This window comes from Hyla sarda, chromosome 2, assembly GCF_029499605.1.
Source record: "Hyla sarda isolate aHylSar1 chromosome 2, aHylSar1.hap1, whole genome shotgun sequence".
Lineage (NCBI taxonomy): Eukaryota > Metazoa > Chordata > Amphibia > Anura > Hylidae > Hyla > Hyla sarda.
Window position 1 is genome coordinate 227,537,852 of NC_079190.1, and position 25,718 is coordinate 227,563,569.

General features: G+C 43.5%; 1 long non-coding RNA gene across 1 annotated transcript in view; it reads right to left on the bottom strand.

The window, feature by feature from the left end:
- Positions 1 to 2,044: 2,044 nt before the first annotated feature.
- Positions 2,045 to 25,718, bottom strand: part of LOC130357808 (uncharacterized) — a 41,124-nt gene continuing 17,450 nt past the window's right edge. Inside the window, exons 2-3 of the long non-coding RNA XR_008889278.1 lie at positions 3,783 to 3,868; positions 2,045 to 2,921 (exon numbers count right to left, since the gene is read on the bottom strand). This is a non-coding gene — a long non-coding RNA (uncharacterized LOC130357808). The remainder of the gene's footprint in view (positions 2,922 to 3,782; positions 3,869 to 25,718) is intronic.

The following is a 25,718-nucleotide window of genomic DNA, read 5'->3' on the forward strand; positions in this document are numbered from 1 at the left end:
TCCCTCTATATGTTTCTCCTGGATGCTGTAATAGTCCAGAAAGGGATTGTATCCAAATGATGCACATTCTGAGGTTAGGTAAGGGAACTTCAGAAGCAATGGAAGGAAATATTATTTTACTGAAAGAGTAGTAGATGCACAGAATAAACTTCCAGCATAACTGGTTGGTAAGTCCACAGTAAGGGAATCTAAACATACCTGTGATAAACACATCTGTCCTAAGATAAAGAGGAAATAAAATAAGGCAGACTAGATGGACAAGGCAGTGTTTATTAGTCACAAACTTCTATGTTAAAAAGTATGCCTCAATTTGATGCTCAACGTATGTTGTGAAAGTTGTCTGAAAAACTATCCAGTAGCCAAATGCAATCTGAGAAAAAAAAAGTTTGTTGAAAAAACTAAAAACTACTGTAGAAATGTTTTACAAAATTAGTTCCAAATTATTCCTTATCATGTATTCTTATGATTACAAAGCTATGAATATGACTAACTGCTGAACTCATATTACCAGAGAGAAATGCATTATAGGAGCCACTTGTGTGATCAGAAAATTACCTATTGTTTAAAACAAGTTATTATGTTATGATATTTTTTTTAAGAATTCTTGGTAATTTTTTCTGATTTTCAATTTACTATCTGTATTTTAAAATTACCCTGCTATGTTGCAATTTCCGTTCTGACCACTAGGTCTAAAACTAAGCTGATCATTTCCCAGTATTGCCTTACTTTAAGGAGCACAGAAAAGGGTGACACCAATATATAAATAACAACACTGGATCCACTACCATTCACAGCAAATATCAGTGAAATGAGTAGGACTTGATTCTGCAAGGCTTAAAGTTTCTGTTGTTTGGCTTAGCTTTTTGCGTGGCTGTGTCCTATCAGGAAGCTTGGCTTTAAGCCTATCACATCTCCCTGCGTACATACCCATCTCAGGTGCATATAAATTTCCAGCCTACATGCCATTCTTTGCTCATGTTTTGATTTAGCACTAGCTTTTGTCCTACTCCTGCTTTGCAATTCAGTATTTAGTTGATCCTTGGTTGTTGTCTCTTGCTCATTCTTATGTCTTTTGTTTCGGTTCTGCGTTGCTTTCTCTGGTAAAGACCCAGCCTGCTTCACACTTTATTTTTTGTATTTAACCCTTCATGTCCCAACCTGGTTTCAATGAACTTTGTACACTTCTCTTTAATATTTTGACTTGCAATACCCCTACACTTTATTTCAGCGCAGGGATGGTTGACCAGTTGTGGAACCACTGCATAGGGTGGTTACGCATGTAGGCAGGGAAAGGGATTCTGGGTGAGCTCAGGGCTGCACTATTCACTAGCCATCATGACAATCAGCATCCCTCCTCCCTTTAGTATGAGCTCTGAAAAGGTCAAAGAGAATGCTTTGGAATCTCTGCAATTCATCTGAAATGGGCTGGTTATGTCCATTGTTGTCTAAGTTCATGGGTCCTGCTCTAAAGCATATCACTAAGTACCCATAATAATGTACAAAAATGACAATAAAAAATTGAAACAGATAAGAATAAAGGGCATGTGATCAATATCTACCTCTAATCAGGAATAGAAAACTAGGTGATACATTTTCTTTCAGCTACTGGGGCCCAGTGCAAAATGTGCCCCACACCTACCATGTGCCATTTAAAATGCTTGTCTTTTTATGGGCCCATTTTTGTGCAAAGGCCAAGGTGCAACTGCTACTTCACATAGCTAAACTTCTGGTGAGAGTTTAGTTCAGCAGAACAGAGAAAAACTACTATGTAAGCAAGGCTAGGCATGCATCTCTGAATACAAGTTAAACATTCAGCTGGTTTAGTTAAACCAGCTGAATGTTTAACTAGTATTCAGAGATGCATGCATATAAATTAGTATAACAAAGTAATACAAACTTCTATTTGCATTGCAACTTTAACATTTTCTTAAAGTTATTATCAGGATGACTTAAGTGATACATTGAGAATCGGTGCATCTAAACAGAAAGATTATGTTACAGACATTGGCATAGGTCTTCTATTTCTTGGCACAGTGCTGTCGGTGGAAAATGACCATTAATGACTCACCAAGTCCATTAGAAGGCTTAAATAACTAGAGCTACTAAAGGTCATTTTTGAATAATGGCTTGTATAAATCTCTTTCTTGTCTAACAGATGACAGAATGTCATAATCAAAAGTAATTATAAAGAGTAATGGGAGTTCATTATTTCCTCGCACAGAAAAGAATGACCAAGCCATAGTGCTACCGGGCACTTGATTTTGCTTAAGAGTCCAGAATCCAGTGAATAGTCAAGTTCTCGTGATTACTCTGGAGATAAAATAATCTGTTATGATAAATTATCTGCACTTGGTGACCGCTACTATAATTCAGTAAAATTCATTTCAGTGAACTTGTCGATTCCCTTAGTGGAAGTATCTAAGAGTCAAGAGTGTCTCCCTTATGTTCCAAGGCTTCTGCTGAGGTCAGATATGTCAAGGGACACAAAAATGATCGCTCCCTGCGGCATACTAATTGCCATGATTATACGAGGAAAGTCCGATGGATAGTTGGGCATGCATTCCTCTGACAGGAGGCTAATAAGAAGTCTGTAGATGGCAGACAGAAAACATGACAGCATGCATTGGTCAGCAAGTTATTCCTTACACATAATGCGCAGTTACTGAGGACATTAGATTATTCTCAGAACCTTTGTGTGAGGCCTTAAACAGCACTGTAATCTCAATGCTAGCAGTGTAAATGAATTATCAACCTAATCAAGTTTGGAGAAAAAACATAATAGACGTTATTTATCTTAATCCCAGGATTGCTTCAAACTGCATCAGATCAATAATACATGAAAAGCTGATGTTTTCCTTCCCCTATACACGACATAATGGTTTGACCCCTTTTGCAGGCAGACCACATTGATTCTCCAGGAACTAAACAAAGAAAGAATAAAGAAAATGAACATTTTATCATTGTGCGAGATATAAAAGAAAACATGTCATTTAACTACAGCAAGGGACAGAGCCTGTGAAAAATTGGCAGCTGGAAAGCAATCTACAAAATTGACTGCTTTCGTTTTAACAAAAACTTAACAGCTGAAAAAATGACTTTTATAAAAAAATATATATATTATTATGTAACCACATTATGTGCCAACCTCTATATGTAGCATGTCTTGTAGTTCCCACTTTATTAAGGCAAAGTGCCTCTAACTGAAACTTGATGAGATCACAGGTATTCCAGGATTTTTTTTTTATTTGACTATGCTACAGGGGCTGTAAAGTTAGTGCAGTTCATAATATAGTGTCTGTACCCGTGTGTGTCAGTGGTCTCACAATTCTTATGTGATTTTCACCCCGATATTTATCTTTAACAACATATAATATGACTGTTGATTTTTCCCAGGTTGCAATGCGGCCGAGACCTGACATCACTAGTCAGCTGATGACAGGGAACCTGTCTGCTTCAATTGGTGGAGGGATCGCTTGGTGGGAGAGAGATCAATCTGCAACTAATTGTATTTTTGCAACAGCTGTAGGCATACTGATTGAAAAACACAGGTCTTTTGAATGTATGGAGCTCATTTATGTTTCAAAGAGTGAGGTGGCTGATGTGTGGGAGGGAGGAAAATGGAATTATGGGATTTGTAGGCAAATAAGGAAACTCAAACAGGAAATACCAGTTCACAAAAAACTAGCCACAGTATTATGGTAATCTCACAACATAGCCATTTAGCCCCAAGACAAGTGCAAATCATTCCTAAGCATGTCCATTACTGTCTGCCAGGTACGTACTAAAATAACCTTATGGTGGATAACCCCTTTAAGGAATGCAGAAGGGTCTCCTTCTTCTGCCAGGGACGGACTTGGGAACCTCTCACCTAAGGACACACAAGTAGTAAGAGTATAACAATGCAGCAAACTTATTTTTGGGAGGTTAAACAATGATGGGCCAAACAGAAGAAATACAGATAGGAAAAGGTGCAATAAATCACAAAGCACAACACAAGTAAAAGCTTGTATGATTGCAACCTTAGTGGAATGCAATGAGGCATGGTTTGGGTGTGATAACCTATGGTGCATTTAGCAAAGGAATAGAAACAATTACCATCAAACACGTGACCCACAGTTTATGGTGAGCACACACTCCAATATTGCAAGTGACAGCAAGCACTTCCTGGGGATTAGCTGCTGCAGACATTGTTGTACTTAAGGGGGCACTCCGGTGGAAAACATTTTTTTTGAATCAACTGGTGCCAGAAAGTTAGACAGATTTGTAAATTACTTCTATTAAAAAATCTTTACCCTTCCAGTACTTATTAGCAGCTATATGCTACAGAGGAAATTCTATTATTTTTTAACTTCTTTTTTTGTCTTGTCCACAGTGCTCTCTGCTGACACCTGATGCCCATATCAGGAACTGTCCAGAGCAGGAGAAAATCCCCATAGCAAACCTATGCTGCTCTGAACAGTTCCTGACACGGACAGAGGTGTCAGCAGAGAGAAATGTGGACAAGACAAAAAAGAAATTAAAAAATAATAGAATTTCCTCTGTAGCATACAGCTGCTAATAAGTACTGGAATGGAAAATATTTTTTAATAGAAGGAATTTACAAATCTGTTTGACTTTCTGGCACCAGTTCATTTAAAAAAAAGAGTACCCCTTTAAGTATCACACAAACAGCATGATCAACAGTTCTTTTCCAAACTTTTAAGGCTAAGTTCACATCAGCATTGTAACATAGTAACATAGTAATATAGTTCATAAGGTTGAAAAAAGTCCATCAAGTTCAACCTATATCCCTAATGAGTCCCTACTGAGTTGATCCAGAGGAAGGCAAAAAACCCTCATCTTAGAGGTAAGACTTCCGCCCCTACTCCAAATGTGGCAGTCAGAATAAATCCCTGGAACAACGTTCTGTCCCAATAAATCTAGAATCCATAACCTGTAATGTTATTAATCTCCAAAAAATGCCTCCAGACCCCTTTAAACTCTCTTACTGAGTTCAGCATGACTACCTCCTGCGGGAGAGATTGCCATAGTATCACTGCCCTTACAGTAAAGAAAGTCTGTGCTGGTGTAGAAACCTTCTTTCCTCTAGACATAAAGGATGCCCCCTTGTTATAGATACAGTTCTGGGTATATATAGATCATGGGAGAGATCTCCGGACTGCCCCCTGATATATTTATACATAATTATTAGGTCGCCCCTAAACCTTCTTTTTTCTAAAGTAAATAACCCTAATTCTGATCATCTGGGTACTGTAGTCCTCCCATTCTCGTATTACTCTGGTTGCCCATCTTTGAACCCTCTCCAGCTCCACTATATCTTTCTTGTACACTGGTGCCCAGTACTGCACACAGTATTTTATGTGTGGTCTGACTAGTGATTTGTACAGCGGTAGAATTATTTCCTTGTCGTGGGCATCTATGCCCCTATTGATGGCACCTCATGATTTTATTTGCCTTGGCCTGACACTGGTCACTACAGCTAAATTTACTGTTAACTAAGACTCCCAAGTCCTTTTCTACATCAGTCGTCCCAATAAACAATCCCAGCCTGGATTATTTCCTCCCCATGTGTTGAACCTCCCCATGTGCATTACCTTATCTGCCACTTCGCAGCCCAAACCTCCAACCTATCCAGATCCAGTTGTAACAGTTCACTGTACTCTATTGTGTTGACCACTTTACAGAGTTTAGTATCATCTACAAAGATTGCTACTTTTCTATTCAATCCCTCTACAAGCTCATTAATAAATATATTAAATAGAACAAGACCCAAGACTGACCCCTGTGGTACCCCACTAGTAACAGTCACCCAATCAGAATAAGCACCATTAATAACCACTCTCTGTTTCCTATCACTGGGCCAGGTACTTACCCACTTGCACACATTTTCCCCCAGCCCTTCTCATTTTATGCACCAACCTTTTATGTGGCACCGTATCAAATGGTTTGGAAAAATCAAGGTATACAACATCTAGCGATTCCTCCTGGTCCAGTCTGGAGCTCACCTCCTCATAAAAGCTGATCAGGTTAGTTTGACAGGACCGATCCCTCATAAACCCATGCTGGTAGGGAGTCATACATTTATTTTTATCAAGATACTCCAAAATAGCATCTCTTAGAAAACCCTCAAACAATTTACCTTCAACTGAGGTTAAACTAACAGGCCTATAATTCCCGGGGTAACCCTTTGACCCCTTTTTAAATATTGGTACTACATTTGCAATGCGCCAGTCCTGGAGAATAGACCATGTCCCTATAGAGACCTTGAATTTTAAAAATAGGGGTCTGTCTATTACATTATGTAATTCCTTAAGAACACAGGGGAGAATGTCATCTGGACCATGTGATTTGTCTATTTAGATTTTTTGTAGGTGGCACTGTACTTCTTCCTGGATTAGACAGGTGACCTCTACTGGGGAGTTTACCTTATCTTGCTGTATTTTACCTGGCATTTCATTTTCCTCCATGAATGCAGTGGAAAAGAATGTATTTAATATATTTGCTTTTTCCTGATCCGTCTATAATTTCTTCCTCATCCTTTTTTAAAGGGCCTACACTTTCATTTTTAACCTTTTTGCTATTTATGTAGTTAAAGAACATTTTGGGGTTAGTTTTACTCTCTTTGGCAATGAGTCTTTCTGTATTTATTTTTGCGGCTTTTATCTGTTTTTTATGTATTTTACATTTTTCTCTATAGCTTTTTAATGTTTCTTCCCTGCCTTCCTGTTTTAGTAGTTTTAATGTTTTATTTTTGTCATTTATTGCCCCCTTAACATTTTTATTCATCCATATTGGTTTTCTTTTATTTCTGACCTTTTTATTCCCATAAGGTATATACCTCTTACAGTGAGAATTTAAAATGTTTTTAAAAGTCTCCCATTTAGTGCAAGTATTCTTCTTTTTGAGGACATTGTCCCAATATATATTACCAAGGGCTTCTCTGAGTTGATCAAACTTTGCCTTCCTAAAGTTCATTGTTTTTGTGGCCCCTCGCAAGGTTCCCTTATTGCAGAACAAGTTATAATGTATTATATTATGATGACTATTTCCTAGGTGTCCTTCTGCTTGCACATTAGTTACTCTGTCAGGTCTGTTGGTTAACATTAAGTCCAGTAGGGCTCCCCCTCTGGTCGGGCCCTTCACCATTTGGGACAGATAATTGTCTTTAGCTATAGTAAGAAACCTGTTTGCTTTTATGAGATTCACAGGTCTCAGTCTCCCAGTTTATATCAGGAAAGTTAAAGTCTCCCAATATTATCACATCATTCTGATTTGCTGCCTTGTTTATTTACCTCAATAATTGATCTCCTGCCTTTTCCATTATATTTGGTGGCTTATAACAAACCCCTATCAGATTTTTTTTTTTTATATCTATATATTTCTACCCATAATGACTCCACATTATCTTTCCCTCCCGTATATCCTCCTGCAGTGCGGCCTTCAGACTGGACTTTACATAAAGACAAACTCCTCCCCCTTTCCGTTTTGTCCGATCCTTCCTGTGTGTTGACCGCCCAGTCACAGCTATCGTCCAACTAAGTCTCTGTTATACCCATTATTCTCCCCAGACATTATCAACTCCTGGCATTGGTCAACATGCAATTCAAAGGTGTATGTGTTTTTTCCTCTGAAGTGCTCTTTCCTGTTCGATGTCCAATGATGCTTTTTTTTTTTTTGCACTGAACCGACCCTAAACAAGTTGGAGCACAACGGATTCTGCCGGGTTCTGACTGGTCCCATTGACTGTGAATGGGGTCCTTCAAGAGTCCCTCCGGTGACCTTTGTATTTCAGGATTCAAGTGGAGGAAAATCTGTAGGTTTAACGGACTCAGTCAGGGTAGCGGAGCCCTTTTTAATGGTGCACAATGCTGATATGAACTTGACCTTAATAGTAGAACAACAAGTTCCAGCTATATCTACTTACCACTCATTGCAAGAAATATGTTGTTACACCAGAATACAGCTCAGTGTTCAGGTGCAGTGATACCAATGAAAAAGGAGATAGAATCTGTGGTGCCGGGGTGGACGGATGCAATGGGGTGTTGTGGAGTGGTAGTGTAGGGTATTGGTATTAACCCTTTGTTGTCGTGACGCCAGGATGAGGTTTCCTTAGGGTAATGGTCCTACCGCCAACCGTCCCATAAATGGTAGGGAAAAATAAAGGAATGTCCACAGCAGATGTTGATGAAAACCGGAATAAACTTTACTGCATATTTCATGCAACTGCAGGTAACAGTCTTTGTATAGAGGACCGTAGTTCAGGTTCCTCACAGGTTTGCTGGGACTTCTGAGTGCAATGAGCTTTTTTGCTCGCCACTGTGCTACTGAATTTATGATAATTGAGTTGCAGTAGTCACACAGGATTTTAGTAGTTTTTAGCTGGATAACTCATGGTTTAGTGGCTGCGGATGATAAGGCTTCAGGCCTAGCTTGATTTGATGATTTGTGTTGAGATGTGCTTTCTTTAAGTGCCAGGAACAAGAGAGAGAATTTAGTGGCAGCAGCCCATTATATATTAAGGGGGTGGAACAAAGCTCATTGGATAGCCAAACCTGTCTGTCCTGACCAATGGAACTGTAGGTATTTCACATGACCCAAAGGTCCTTAAACCATAGCATAACATAAATTAACCCCTTAAGGACTCAGGGTTTTTCAGTTTTTGCACTTTCGTTTTTTCCTCCTTACCTTTTAAAAATCATAACCGTTTCAATTTTCCACCTAAAAATCCATATTATGGCTTATTTTTTTGCGTCGCCAATTCTACTTTGCAGTGACATTAGTCATTTTACCCAAAAATGCATGGCAAAACGGAAAAAAATATCATTGTGCGACAAAATCGAAGAAAAAAACGCCATTTTGTAACTTTTGGGGGCTTCAGTTTCTACGCAGTGCATATTTCGGTAAAAATTACACCTTATCATTATTCTGTAGGTCCATACGGTTAAAAATGATACCCTACTTATATAGGTTTGATTTTGTCGCACTTCTGGAAAAAATCATAACTACATGCAGGAAAATTTATACGTTTAACCCCTTAAGGACACATGACGTTCTCATACGTCTCCATTTCCGAGTCCTTAAGGACACATGACGTATGAGAACGTCATGTGTTTTACCGGCCCCCCGAAACCATCTGGAGCGGAGCCGGTGCCCGATGCCTGCTGAAATCGTTCAGCAGGCATCGGGGCATATCGCCCATGGGGGTCATTATGACCCCCCATGTCGGCGATGGCCGCAGATCGCTGGACAATTCAGTCCAGCGATCTGCGGCGGATTCCGGGTCAATCGGGTCTCCAGTGACCCGGTGACCCGGAATTATTGGCTGATCGGGGCCGTCTCCAGCCAGAGCCAGCAGGGGTGAGGTGGCACTGGTGCCACCTCACGATCGCCCTGATTCGTCGGCCGGATTACCGGCCGACCAATCAGGGCGCCTGCTGCGGGTGTCACTCCCGCAACCCGCTCCGCCCCTCTTCCGGAGGACGTGAGCGGGTGCGGGACGTGCACCCCGGGTGCTGGGGACCCCGATCCCCGGCGTTAATGTTGGGATCGGGGCCCCAGGAGCAGCGGCGGCGGCGGCGACGACGACGAGGGACTGACCTGTGCGGCGAGGATCGTTGGAGGTGAGTAACAGCCTCCTGCTATTGCTTAGCAACAGCTCCCAGCATGCAAAAAGGGCATGCTGGGAGCTGTATTATGCAACAGCAGGAGGCAGACCACCACAACTCCCAGCATTCCCTTATGGGCATGCTAGGACTTGTAGTTTTGCAACAGCTGGAGGCACATTCTTTGTATGGAAAAGTGTACCTTCAGCTGTTGTATAACTACAACTCCCAGCTTGCACAATCAGCTAAAGTGCATGCTGGGAGTTGTAGTGGTGCATCTGGTGGTTGCATAACTACAACTCCCAGCATGCCCGTTGGCTGTCGGTGACTGCTGAGAGTTGTAGTTTTGCAACAGCTGAAGGCACACTGAGTTAAGTAGCAAACCAGTGTGTCTCCAGCTGTTGCATAACTACAATCCCCAGCATCCCCAGCCAAAGTAGTATGCCTCCAGCTGTTGCATAACTACAACACCCAGCATGCCCTTCCGCTGTCCGTACATGCTGGGGGTTGTAGCTTTTGCAACAGCTGAAGGCACACTGGTTGCAAAACACTGAGTTTGTTACCAAACTCGGTGTTTCACAACCAGTGTGCCTCCAGCTGTTGCAAAACTACAACTCCCAGCATGCACTGATAGACCGTACATCCTGGGAGTTGTAGTTTTGCAACAGCTGGATGTTCCCCCCCCCCCCCCCCCAATGTGAATGTACAGGGTACACTCACATGGGCGGAGGATTACAGTAAGTATCCGGCTGCAAGTTTGAGGTGCGGCAAAATTTCTGCTGCAGCTCAAACTGCCAGCGAGAAACTACTGTGAACCCCCGCCCGTGCGACTGTACCCTAAAAACACTACACTACACTAACACACAATAAAATAAAAAGTAAAAAACACTACATATACACATACCCCTACACAGCCCCCCTCCCCAATAAAAATGAAAAACGTCTGGTACGCCACTGTTTCCAAAACAGAGCCTCCAGCGGTTGCAAAACTACAACTCCCAGCATGCACTGACAGACCGTACATGCTGGGAGTTGTAGTTTTGCAACAGCTGGATGTCCCCCCCCCCAATGTGAATGTACAGGGTACACTCACATGGGCGGAGGATTACAGTAAGTATCCGTCTGCAAGTTTCAGCTGCGTCAAATTTTCTGCCGCAGCTCAAACTGCCAGTGAGAAACTACTGTGAATCCCCGCCCGTGTGACTGTACCCTAAAAACACTACACTACACTAACACAAGATAAAATAAAAAGTAAAAAACACTACATATACACATACCCCTATACAACCCCCCTCCCCAATAAAAATGAAAAACGTCTGGTACGCCACTGTTTCCAAAACGGAGCCTCCAGCTGTTGCAAAACAACTACTCCCAGTATTGCCAGATAGCTGTTGACTGTCTAGGCATGCTGGGAGTTTTACAACAGCTGGAGGCACCCTGTTTGGGAATCACTGGCGTAGAATACCCTATGTCCACCCCTATGCAAGTCCCTAATTTAGGCCTCAAATGCGCATGGCGCTCTCACTTTGGAGCCCTGTCGTATTTCAAGGCAACAGTTTAGGGTCACATATGGGGTATCGCCGTACTCGGGAGAAATTGCCTAACAAATTTTGGGGGGTATTTTCTGCTATTACCCTTTTAAAAAATGTAAAATTTTTGGGAAAATAAGCATTTTAGGTGAAAAAAATATATATTTTTTTACATATGCAAAAGTCGTGAAACGCCTGTAGGGTATTAAGGTTCAAATTAGCCCTTGTTACGTTCCCCGAGGGGTCTAGTTTCCAAAATGGTATGCCATGTGTTTTTTTTTTTGCTGTCCTGGCTCCATAGGGGCTTCCTAAATGCGGCATGCCCCCAGAGCAAAATTTGCTTTAAAAAAACCAAATGTTACTCCTTCTCTTCTGAGACCTGTAGTGTGCCAGCAGAGCACTTTTCACCCCCATATGGGGTGTTTTCTGAATCGTGAGAAATTGGGCTTCAAATTTTGGGGGGTATTTTCCGCTATTACCCTTTTTAAAAATGTAAACATTTTGGGAACACAAGCATTTTAGGTAAAAAAAAAAAAATTTTTTTTACATATGCAAAAGTCGTGAAACACCTGTAGGGCATTAAGGTTCACGTTACCCCTTGTTACGTTCCCCGAGGGGTCTAGTTTCCAAAATGGTATGCCATGTGTTTTTTTTTTGCTGTTCTGGCACCATAGGGGCTTCCTAAATGCGGCATGCCCCCAGAGCAAAATTTCCTTTCAAAAAGCCAAATGTGACTCCTTCTCTTCTGAGACCTGTAGTGCGCCAGCAGAGCACTTTTCACCCCCATGCGAGGTGTTTTCTGTATCGGGAGAAATTGGGCTTCAAATTTTGGGGGGTATTTTCTGCTATTACCCTTTTAAAAAATGTAAAATTTTTGGGAAACCAAGCATTTTAGGTAAAAAAAATATATATTTTTTTTACATATGCAAAAGTCGTGAATCACCTGTAGGGTATTAAGGTTCACTTTACCCCTTGTTACGTTCCCTGAGGGGTCTAGTTTCCAAAATGGTATGCCATGTGTTTTTTTTTGCTGTCCTGGCACCATAGGGGCTTCCTAAATGCGGCATGCCCCCCAAAAACCATTTGTCACTCCTTCCCTTCTGAGCCCTCTACTGCGCCCGCCAAACAATTAACATAGACATATGAGGTATGTGCTTACTCGAGAGAAATTGGGTTTCAAATACAAGTAAAAATTTTCTCCTTTTTACCCCTTGCAAAAATTCAAAAATTGGGTCTACAAGAACATGCGAGTGTAAAAAATTAAGATTTTGAATTTTCTCCTTCACTTTGCTGCTATTCCTGTGAAACACCTAAAGGATTAATACACTTACTGAATGTCATTTTGAATAGTTTGGGGGGTGTAGTTTTTATAATGTGGTCTTTTATGGGGTATTTCTAATATGAAGACCCTTCAAATCCACTTCAAAACTGAACTGGTCCCTGAAAAATAGTGAGTTTGAAAATTTTGTGAAAAATTTCAAAATTGCTGCTGAACTTTGAAGCCCTCTGGTGTCTTCCAAAAGTAAAAACTCATAAATTTTATGATGCAAACATAAAGTAGACATATTGTATATGTGAACCCAAAAAAAATATATTTTGAATATCCATTTTCCTTACAAGCAGAGAGCTTTAAATTTAGAAAAATGCAAAATTTTCATTTTTTTCATCAAATTTTGGGATTTTTCACCAAGAAAGGATGCAAGTTACCATAAAATTTTACCACTAAGTTAAAGTAGAATATGTCACGAAAAAACAATCTCGGAATCAGAATGATAACTAAAAGCATTCCAGAGTTATTAATGTTTAAAGTGACAGTGGTCAGAATTGCAAAAAACGCTCCGGTCCTTAACCCCTTAAGGACCAAGGACGTACTGGTACGTCCTTGGTCCTGCTCTTCTGATATAACGCGGGGTTACACAGTAACCCCGCGTCATATCATGGCGGGCCCGGCGTCATAGTGAAGCCGGGACCCGCCTCTAATAGCGCGCAGCGCCGATCGCGGTTCCGCGCGCTATTAACCCTTTAGCCGCGCGCTCAAAGCTGAGCCGCGCGGCTAAAAGTGAAAGTGAAAGTTCCCGGCTAGCTCAGTCGGGCTGTTCGGGATAGCCGCGGCTAATCGCGGCATCCCGAACAGCTGACAGGACAGCGGGAGGGCCCCTTCCTGCCTCCTCGCTGTCCGATCGCCGAATGACTGCTCAGTGCCTGAGATCCAGGCATGAGCAGTCATCCGGCAGAATCGTTGATCACTGGTTTCTTATGAGAAACCAGTGATCAACATAGAAGATCAGTGTGTGCAGTGTTATAGGTCCCTATGGGACCTATAACACTGCAAAAAAAAAGTGAAAAAAAAAAGTGAATAAAGATCATTTAACTCCTCCCCTATTAAAAGTTTGAATCACCCCCCTTTTCCAATAAAAAAAAAAAACACAGTGTAAATAAAAATAAAAATATACATATGTGGTATCACCGCGTGCGGAAATGTCCGAATTATAAAAATATATAATTAATTAAACCACTCGGTCAATGGCGTGCGCGCAAAAAAATTCCAAAGTCCAAAATAGTGCATTTTTGGTCACTTTTTATATCATTTAAATCAATAAGTCCTATCAATGCAAAAATGGTACCGTTAAAAACTTCAGATCACGGCGCAAAAAATGAGCCCTCATACCGCCCCATACACGGAAAAATAAAAAAGTTATAGGGGTCAGAAGATGACAATTTTAAACGTATTAATTTTCCTGCATGTAGTTATGATTTTTTCCAGAAGTCCGACAAAATCAAACCTATATAAGTAGGGTATCATTTTAATTGTATGGACCTACAGAATACATATCAGGTGTCATTTTTACCGAAAAATGTACTACGTAGAAACGGAAGCCCCCAAAAGTTACAAAACAGCGTTTTTTTTTCAATTTTGTCGCACAATGATTTTTTTTCCCGCTTCACCATAGATTTTTGGGCAAAATGACTGGCGTCATTACAAAGTAGAATTGGTGGCGCAAAAAATAAGCCATCATATGGATTTTTAGGTGTAAATTTGAAAGAGTTATGATTTTTTAAAGGCAAGGAGCAAAAAACGAAAATGCAAAAACGGAAAAACCTCCGGTCCTTAAGGGGTTAAGGTATAAAATGGCCTGGTCCTTAAGGGGTTAAAAATGTCATTTTCTGACCCCTATAACTTTTTTTTATTTTTCCATGTGCAGGGCTGTATGAGGACTAATTTTTTGCGCCGTGATCTGAAGATTTTATCAGTATGATTTTTGTTTTGATCGGACTTTTTGATCACTTTTTATTCATTTTTTAATGGTAAAAAAAAGTGACCAAAAATGCGCTTTTTTGGACTTTGGAATTTTTTTTGTGCGTACGCCATTGACCGTGCGGTTTAATTAATGATATATTTTTATAGTTCGGACATTTATGCATGCGGTGATACCACACATGTTTATTTTAAATTTTTTTTACACTGTTTTATTTTTTTTAAGGGAAAAGGGGGGTGATTCAAACTTTTATTAGGGAAGGGGTTAAATGACCTTTATTAACACTTTTTATTTAAATTTTTTTTGCAGTGTTATAGGTCCCATAGGTCCCTATAACACTACACACACTGATCTTTTACACAGATCACAGGCGTGTATTAACACGCCTGTGATCAGTGTTATCGGCGCTTGACTGCTCCTGCCTGGATCTCAGGCACGGAGCAGTCATTCGCCGATCGGACACCGAGGAGGCAGGTAAGGGCCCTCCCGGTGTCCTGTAAGCTGTTCGGGACGCCGCGATTTCACCGCGGCGGTCCCGAACAGCCCGACTGAGCAGCCGGGTCACTTTCATTTTCACTTTAGAAGCGGCGGTCAGCTTTGACCGCCGCTTCTAAAGGGTTAATACCACACATCGCCACGATCGGCGATGTGTGGTATTAGCCGCGGGTCCCAGCCGTTGATGAGCGCCGGGACCGACGCGATATGATGCGGGATCGCGCCGCGATCCCGCTTCATATCGCGGGAGCCGGCGCAGGACGTAAATATACGTCCTGCGTCGTTAAGGGGTTAAATGCACGTGGCCTCTAAGGTCCTATACAGAGGTGTCCTCGATTAATTACATATATAAATGTATTCCTTAACCCCTTCTCGCTATATGACGTATGCATATGTCATGAGCGGGCTCACGCGATAGAACGCGGGGTAACGCGCTGACCCCGCATCATATCGCGTCGGTCCCGGCGGCTATCAATGGCGGGAACCGCGGCCAATACCGGACATCACCGATCCTTCAGACGCGGCGATCAAAGTTGATTGCTGCATCTAAAGTGAAAGTAAACTTTGCCGGTGAACTCAGTGGAGCTGTTCGGGACCGCCGCGATGAAATTGCGGTGTCCCGAATAGCTTGCTGAACAACTGGGGGGTCCCTACCTGCCTCCTCGCTGTCCGATCGCCGAATGACTGCTCCGTGCCTGAGATCCAGGCAGGAGCAGTCGAGCGGCGATAACACTGATCAATGCCCAGCTATTGCCAGGCAGTGATCTGTGTAGAAGATCAGTGTGTGCAGTGTTATAGCCCCTTATGGGAAAATAAAGTGTTAATAAAGATCATTTAACCCCTTCCATATTAAAAGTCAGAATCATCCCCCTTTTCCCAATAAAAAATAAAACAGTGTAAATAAAAATAAAAATAAACATATGTCGTATCGCCGTGTGTGTAAATGTCCGAACTATAAAAATATAATAGTAATTGAATCCGCACAGTCTATGGCGTACACGTAAAAAAAAAATTCCAAATTCCAAAATAGCGTATTTTTGGTCACTTTTTATACCATAAAAAAGTGAATAAAAAGCAATCAAAATGTCCGATCAAAACAAAAATGATACCAATAAAAACGTCAGATCACGGTGCAAAAAATTAGTCCTCATACTTTCCCATATGCGGAAAAATTAAAAAGTTATAGGGGTCAAAAGAGGACATTTTTAAACGTATACATTTTCCTGCATATAGTTATGATTTTTTCCAGAAGTACGCCAAAATCAAACCTATATAAGTAGGGTATCATTTTAACCGTAAGGACCTACAGAATAAAGAGAAGGTGGAATTTTTACCGGAAAATGCACTGCGTAGAAACGGAAGCCCCCAAAATTTACAAAATGGCATTTTTTCTTCAGTTTTGTTGCACAATGTCTTTTTTTCTGCTTTGCCATGGATTTTTGGGTAAAATGACTAATGTCACAGCAAAGTAGAATTGGTGGCGCAAAAAATAAGCCATAATATGAATTTTTAGCGTTATGATTTTTAGAAGGTGATGAGGAAAAAATGAAAATGCTAAAACGGAAAATACCCTGCGTCATTAAGGGATTAAATATTATCATATTAAGAGGCAACTAGGGGTCAGCCCTGCAGGAGAGCCCATTAGCATGGAGGGACTCTGGCTGAGGGGACTCCAGACAAAGGGACAGGACCAGGTCCTGTACCGGGACACCACAAATCCTTCTCTGAAGTGGCTCACAATTTACCTTTCTACATGACCCTATCAGTCTTTTCCTCTTCAACTTTTTCTGAAAATTGCAGAGATTTACAAAACCAAGAAGAAGAACTGATAGTTTTTTCCTAGTACTCATGTTCCGGAAAAAGAGATATGTCTGCTGTTTTGAGTCCCTGCTTGGCATCAGCTGCAGCGTTCACTGCTCACATTACTCCCCCTTCAGGGAATGATAAACAGTCATGTTAGGCTTCTTTTACACTGCTGTTGTGACACGGCAGTGTGATGGACATCAAGGAACATGGGGAGAATAGTGGGAGAAAAAATGCATCATGCTAAATCTTTTTCGCCTGCTATATCCCGTCAAAAAACAACAGCGCCAGATGGACCGTCATAATAGTAAATGGGATCTGTCCAGACCCGTTGTTGCCCTTTGGATTGCAGAGTAATCCGACCATTCATGAAATGGAGCAGAAAGCTCCAAATAGCTAGATGTAAAATGGTACTTTTAAATGCCATCTGTGTTTGGGCTGCAGGTACAAGTAACTCATGAGCTCTAGTTTACTTCTGCTCTGGAATGATGTCCCATCTCGCTATCCCGTGATTCCCCCAGCCAGTTTGTGGCCACAATGGTGTTGAAGAGTTGTATGATCTGTTCTAATCGGTCTAAAGAAGAACTCCGTGGGGAAGGTATTTTTTTTTATAACTATGGTCATTGTGTGGCATATAAAAAAAATTAACATCTACTTACCTCCAGCACTCCCGCGGTGCCTTCAGTTTCCTACTCTGGTCCCCCGATGTTATTGTCTTCCTGAGCTGCAGCAAGACTATCGTCCACGGAAGCACTTGGGCCCAATGTGTCATACTGCAGCTCAGCAAATCACTGACCAAGGCGGAACATCACTGCTGTGGATGTCACACTGCAGCTCAGGAAGACGATCGCATCGGGTGACCAGAGCCGGACAGGACTCAGCGGGAGTGCTGGCGGTAAATAGATGACCATAGTTAAACCTGCCCGCAGGAGTTTTCCTTTAAGTGAAAGAGCGAATGTATGAAGAAACTATCCCTGATGAAAATAGAAAATGTCCTATGCCGTATATAACACTGTTTATAATAAAATTCATTTTCAAATACATTTCTTCCCTGCGAGAGAAATCAATTTAGCATCTAGTTTCCCCACTGCCTCTTTTTTCTATTGCCATATTCTGCATGACTTTTTTACACCACACAACACAACATATGCTTATAAATATTAATATTAACAGTGATAACAAAAACAATACCGATGTGGTATCTGAATTCCGTTAAAATGTTTAAACCATTATTAATCCTGCAAATCAAACCTCTTAATGAAAAAAGGTGGCATGTTTTATGAAAATCCAATTTATATGTTTCAAGCCAAATTAGGCTGTATTTGTGGAAGGGCCGTGAGATCCAGGTCTGTGTGTTGCATTAGGTGGTTGAATCAGTTTACTTGTGCACCGCTGCAAGCTCTCACGTCTCACGCCGGTTTCTCACTGTGGTTTCGTTGGCTGGGTAAGTCCGCTTAATGGCAGGGTATGCGGGGGAGGGGGGGGATGCTTGTTACCCGCTCCACAGAACACACTACATTATTGCCCAGCGGTGCGGGCAGGTGCTCGGATTCCCCGGCGGCCCGGCTGGCGATGTTTCCTCCAGCCAGGACATTGAAAGGAGCAGGGGATCTCGCAGCAGGGTTGGGGGCTGGGGGCTCGGCTCTCCCTGCGACCGGCTGGTATCAGGGCTTCTGGCCGGGATGCTGGGGGGAGGCGGGTCTCGTGCAGCGCTGAAAAAAGCCAGCTGTCAGATCGAGATGCCGGACGGACCGGTGTCCGGTGACAGCATTCGGGTACTCGTGGCTCATGGAGTGTGGGGGTCGGTGCAGCTCAGCCTGGCGTTTCCCGGCTTGGCGGCAGCAGCTCAGCCCTGCAATTGACAAGGCAGTCGGCATATGTGTATATATCACGTCAAGCATCAACACTCAGTATTGTAAAACGTTTTATCTGCCTGCGCTCACATGTCCCAATTCATAGTACCTGTCGCAATGTATGCATTTCTTGCCACTCCCCTCTAGTCCCCATCAGGTCATTCAGTGTTGGCAAGGGGTAATCAGCTGGCACCCACCCAGTTCTACTGTGGGCCACCCCATCGTGGTGCTGTGCCACATCACGGGACACGCAAAAAAAGAAAAAGAAAGTGACCCGTGCGTGCCTGGTGCGATACAGCGGCGTGCTGGCTGGATCTGTCAGGAGACGGTGACATGTTCGGTGTTCAACAGCTACTGGGCATGTAACGGTTATTAAGGTGTAATGATAAAAAAAGGGGGGAATAATAAAGACGTAGGTTTATACTTATGTGTAGGTGTATATGTATATGGGTATGTATGTATATGTATGTATGTGTATGTAGATATATATTTATATATGCATATGTGGGGGCACGGGGATATTGGTGCATATGCACATGCATACAGAAGTGAAAAAAAAATGCTTGTGCGGATATGGGCATGCAGGGGCATCCACATGTGCGTATACACCGATATACTTAAAAGTATGGGCATTGATGTTAGGTGTTCTCTTTCATTGTAGCTGGTTACATTGCAGTCTGAATTCCCATTGTGGTCCGAATTCGCATTACAGTCTGAATTCCCGTCGTTGATAGTACCAAGTGGTTCGGTAAGAGGTTGGTTGCGTTCTATGAGTTTGGGGTCATTGTTTTATAAGGGGTGTTCCAACCTTGCACAACTATGTCATGTGATTGTTGGAAGTCGATGCTCACTCACTATACAGTCATTATCACGGTTCAAATTGCACAAGCTGAGGTATATAGTAGTTACACGTTCCGCCAGATTCTCGGCAGCCCATTTTTTCATGCCACTTCACACCGATTCATAGGCAGTAGTTTTACCGCCATCATGGCTCCTTATTTCCAGTGGAGACTACTGCATGATTGATGTATACTGACACGTCTTCAGAGCATCAACAGTCCTGGGAAAGCAAGGGTTACCAGTTTAGCCTGACTCATCCTCAGGAGTATGTTGCCGAAACATCTTCAGAACAGGAATATCACACCTATTACCGACTCATATTACCAGGTTTTCTTGTATACACCTTGTTACACATGGCACAGGCTTTACACATGGGCAGTTGGCTTTACCGCTAGTATGACACATTCTTCAGGGTTAGGGGGCCACTGCAATAAGGCCGTCGTTCGGTCTCAGGGCAGGTCATGCTTACACATAGGCCGTGGTTTTACCACTAATCCTGACATGTCTTCAGGGGAGGCCATGGTACTGTTGTTGTTACTGACACGCAACAGCCTCATTTTCATTCAGTTCCAGAATGTATTGGATCCGGAAAAAAAAAAACAGCAACTACACTATGGCTCCACTTGTCACTTGAGCAGCACACAACAAGGTGCCCTAGCATTGGTAGATAGTAGTCAATCACATTCGGATCACACCTCCCATGTTGGTTTACTTTCTTCAGTGACTAGTGATGTATGAGTGTTATGTATTTGTTGTCCTAGGTTTCGGATTGTGGACGATTGTGTTTCGGCTAGGGGTGCTGCAGGTCAGTATTAGTTTGACAAGGCAGTTTCTTTATGGTTTTTGCTTCTCTTTCCCCGGCACCCGTGTCTGGACCCGACAGGTCGGAGTATGACAATCATGTCTCACGGATTAGATATCAAGGATTCTTTATCGGTACCAGAAACCCCGGTCAGAAGCTCCGAACTTGGAGCAGCGTCCTCTGCTTACCATACGTGGACTATCCCCAAGTTAGTGGAAGAACTTTGCAGGAGAATTATTACATTCCCAGCATCGGCCTGCAAAGCTGAACTTTATAAACTTTTGATGGCTGATCCGGGGGCAGGGATGGGCGAAGAGACGGTCCCTGGACAGTCTTCGTCATCCACTCTCGACCAATTGCATGCCATTATGTCCACCATTGTGGCATCTATGTCATCATTTATCGTAATGGAGATACACTGGCACCAGTTTCAGGTTAGGGAATAGTGAAGCTATATGAGTGGTGTTGAGTACCTGCCCTCTTGTATAAGTTACGGTGGTGCAATGCGTTTTTATACAGTCTTTCAATATGCAATCAAAGAGGTAAGCAGAATAACGCAGCACTCACCATGTACTTTTCATTCAACCGTCATCTTTATTCGGTATATTAAAATGCACGGGCAGGTACAGCAGGAGAGCGGAGACCAAGTGTGTGGAGGGATGTGGGTGGCGACGGACCGTTGCGTGCTCTCAGCACTTCGTCAGGCCATACGTCATCACGTAGGGGATGTGCTCTTATACCTGCCGGTGCAGGTAATGTGACCAATCACCAATATATAAACAGTTACAAAAGTGAAAAACAGATTAAAAGCAAGTTCCTCCTAACACTGCGAGTCTCACGATAAAAATTCTACCCCAGGTAGCTAAAAATGCTCCCATTTCATATTTTTCATTAAGACCTAGCTGACCTAAGGCTTCCGTACGTAGGATCCATCTTGATTCCCTTTTCAAAAGCTCCTGATTCTTGTCCCTGCCCCCCGTGGGATACTCTATTCTCTCCAATGCACTGAATTTAAATAGAATCGATTCGCCAAGGTGGCATTCATTTATATGCGATATCCGCTCCGCTCTCCTGCTGTACCCGCCGTGCATTTTAATATACCGAATAAAGAAGACGGTTGAATGAAATGTACATGGTGAGTGCTGCGTTATTCTGCTTACCTCTTTGATTGCATATGTCATCATTTAACTCAAGGTTGGAAATGCTGGAAAGGGGCAATGCTCGGGACCTGATAGCCTCCGATACAGTAGCAACACCGTCAACCTCCCAGGCCGCAAGTCAGGTGCGCATGTGGTGGCTCCAAAAATGGCCCAGACGCATTTCGTACCGGCATCTGTTCGCAAGGACATATTGGAGGGAAAAGATATCAACCCGGCGTCCTTGCTCATTTCATCACAAGACCTCGTGGAGACCAAGACAGTTGCTTGTGGTGAACTGTCAGTGGTGTTGAAGAGCAAGTACGTCAGGCTCAGTTGCAAACTAACTTTTCAAGAGTTTGTGTTAGCTTTCAGCATGTTTAGGGATGTCATATGCTTGGTGAAACCCTCTACCTCTATCAAGTCACAGAGTTTTTATACAAGTATGGTGGTAGCCACTTTTACGACTACCACAGGTTTTTCTCCGCTAAGGCGGCTGCAGCTCAAAGCCAATTCGGGTACGTCACTGATTGGAGCTTTGTCGACACAGTATTTTTTTGCAAACATTTTGTGGTTCTGAAAGCCTGCACAATCTGCCAATTAATATTCCACTCAACAGCCTGGTGTGGAAATAATCAACAACCCAAGGCCAGTACACGTAAAGGATCCACATTTGGACCAGGCCCCACTCAGAAGTCTGCTCTTACAGTTGACAAGTTGGGGCGCCTGGTCAGATTTTTGGGCCGCAGACAGATCTGTATTAATTACAATTTGACAACTGGTAATTACAGCAATTGCAGACATCTCCACATCTGCTTCCTGTGCTACAGGGCCCATCCTAGCACAATGTGTTAGGCATGACTAGGCGGGGTCCAGGTTCAGGCGTTGGCACGGATATTGCACGACCATCCCGATCCGAGTTGGGTCGACTGGCTAATCAACGGGTTGACGTAAGGATTTCATACTGGCCTAGTGGCAGTATCACAGTGCTCTTTTGAATGTGGCAACCTATTGTCAGCTTGTAGGGAATCACAGGTGGTATCGGAGCTTCTACAAATGGAGCTCGACTGAGGCTCCTTTCCTGCAACCCCCATTTTGATCATTGGTGCATAAGCCCTGTTGGTATAGTTACTGGCAAGTTTAATAAAAAAAGAGGATGCTTTACGACTTGTTCACACCATACTCTTCTGTGATACCTAGTTTGAACTCATTAATCCCAACAAACGAGGTCACAATGAAATACACCTCCATCGACCAGGCAATACAGCTTATAATACACTTTGGTCCAGGGTCATCACTGTCCAAGGCGGACATCACGGATGCCTTTAAACTGCTACCCATACATCCAAACCCATGGCAGTGGCATGGCATAAAATGGCAGAACATGTACTACTTCGCCACAAAACTTACTTTCAGTTCAAAAAGTAGCCCATGGCTATTTGACCAACTTGCACAAGCACTTCACTGGGCATTGGTCAACACAAGGGGTTGTTCACACGTTTTACACTTCTTAGACAATTTTCTGCTCATCAAACCACCCACCGCACACCCTTCGAATCTGTCCAGTCTTCTCCCGTTATTTAATCACCTTGGGGTCCCAGTTTCTCCCAGAAAGACTGAGGGCCCTTCCACGAGGTTGACTTTCTTGGTTGTGGTCCTGGACTAGGTGGACATGCAGGCCAGTCTTCCCGTAGAGAAGTTAAACAGAATAAAATACATCATCCACCATTTCACAGTCACTAGGGTTGCCACCAAGGTAGAGCTCCAGAGCTTACTGGGCATGCTATCCTTTGCTATGCACATAATACCACAGGGTAGAGCTTTCATTCCCCATCTACTAGCACTACTCCCACTAGGTACTGACCAGGATAGCTACATCCACCTCGACCCACAGGCAACTTGATAATGTGGGATAGATACATAGCTGAATGGAACGGCATATCCATGTTTATACCAGCTGTCTCAGCCAACTCTCCCAGAGTCATTACAGATGCATCAGCATCAGTAGGTTTCGGCGCCCTATTTGGTAACCACTGGCTGGCAGGTCAATGGCGGCGTGAGGTACTTGAAATATTCGGTTTCAACAAGACATCATCGCTATTTGAGATCTACCCTATGGTAGCACACCTGGGGGCACAGTTAGGCCAAACAGACAGACTATTTTCATGTGACAATGCGGCAACTGTTGACATCGTAAACAAAGGTAGATAAAAATCACAAGCATTTATGAAATTTGTCAGGACATTGGTGTGGCTCTCGCTCCAACACAAATTCAATTTCATATGTCAACATGTTGCTGGAGCAGAGAATCTTGCAGCGTATGTTTTGTCTTGAGCAAAATTAGACATTTTCTTTTAGATCATGTTGATTAAGGATTAGCACATTTTTCTGGTATAATAGTAAATCTCATCAAGAAATCCCTTGCTCTCAGCACTAAGAGGTCATACGATGCCGTTCTCACATCATACAAACATTACCTCTCATTATACAACATTCCACTTTTCATTCGACACATAATACTGTCTTAAATAGGTTACTCAGCACTAAATCTCTCTCACTCCACTATCAAACAGTACCTAGCTGGCATCCAACATTTAATTTCCCTCTCTTCCCCAGACAAACCATCCATACTTTCCACGCATGCAGTCAAAGCAGCTCTCAAGGGGGCACAGTTGAGCAGAGCACCCAAAGCTCCGGGCCGCCTTCCCATTTCTGCAGAATTGTTCAGATCAGTGTCTGACCAGCTGGATAGGAACCCGTTCGGCTTCTTACCTAGTCTGGTGTTAAAAGCTGCCATTTACTTGGCTTTCTATGGCTTTCTCCGGCTGGGGGAATTCACGTGCGTAGCTAAAAATGGTATAGCGTTGACTAAGTCGCAATTAAAATGGTCCAATGGCTGTTGCGAATTGAGTCTCAAGGTCACTAAGACATTGTCACGATGCCGGCTGGCAGGAGGTGGATCCTCTGTGCCAGAGAGGGATAGCGAGGACCGTGCTAGTGGACCGGTTCTAAGCCACTACAGGTTTTCACCAGAGCCCGCCGCAAAGCGGGATGGTCTTGCTGCGGCGGTAGTGACCAGGTCGTATCCACTAGCAACGGCTCACCTCTCTGGCTGCTGAAGATGCTGAAGATAGGCGCGGTACAAGGGAGTAGGCAGAAGCAAGGTCGGACGTAGCAGAAGGTCGGGGGCAGGCGGCAAGGATCGTAGTCAGGGGCAACGGCAGGAGGTCAGGAACACGGACTAGGAACAGACAAGGGAACGCTTTCACTAGGCACAAGTGCAACAAGATCCGGCGAGGGAGTGCAGGGGAAGTGAGGTGATATAGGGAAGTGCACAGGTGGGAGCCAATTAAGCTAATTGGGAAGATTGGGCCAGGCACCATCATTGGTGCACTGGCCCTTTAAATCGCAGAGACCCGGCGCGCGCGCGCCCTAGGGAGCGGGGCCGCGCGCGCCGGGACAGGACCGAGGGAGAGCGAGTCAGGTACGGGGACCGGGGTGCGCATCGCGAGCGGGCGCTATCCGCATCGCGAATCGCATCCCGGCTGAAGGCGGGACCGCAGCGCACCCGGTCAGTGGATCTGACCGGGGCGCTGCAACAACGAAGATGAGGCGAGCGCTCCGGGGAGGAACGGGGACCCGGAGCGCTCGGCGTAACAGTACCCCCCCCCTTGGGTCTCCCCCTCTTCTTGGGGCCAAAGAACCTGAGGAAAAAAAACTCAATTTTTCCGTGATGAGGTCCGATGCAAATTAGGAGGGGTTCTGTGTGGAAACGTACGAGACAGTCCAATCTTTTATTGTAAAAACAATAGATGTAGAGGGGTCTGGCGAGACTGGTCACAGGAACGTAGAACCTGTTGATGAGAGAGGCCAAAAAAAATTTTCCTGCAGATCCGGAATCCAAGAAGAGCATAGTAGAGAAGGAGAAGGTAGAGGCAGATATCCGCACAGGCACAGTAAGGCGTGGAGAAGCAGAGTTGACATCAAGAACTGTGTCACCTTTGTGCGGAGTCAGCGTACGTCTTTCCAGGCGGGGAGGACGGATAGGACAATCCTTCAGGAAGTGTTCGGTACCGGCATAGTACAGGCAACGATTCTCCATGCGGCGTCGTGTCCTCTCTTGAGGTGTCAAGCAAGACCGGTCAACATGCATAGCCTCCGCGGCGGGAAGCACAGGAACAGATTGCAGAGGACCAGAGGAGAGAGGAGCCGGAGAGAAAAAACGCTTCGTGCGAACAAAGTCCATATCCAGGCGGAGCTCCAGACGCCATCCGGAAGAACGCATGTCAATGCGAGTGGCTAGATGAATGAGTTCATGTAGGTCAGCAGGAGTCTCTCGTGCGGCCAGAACATCTTTAATGTTGCTGGATAGGCCTTTTTTAAAGGTCGCGCAGAGAGTCT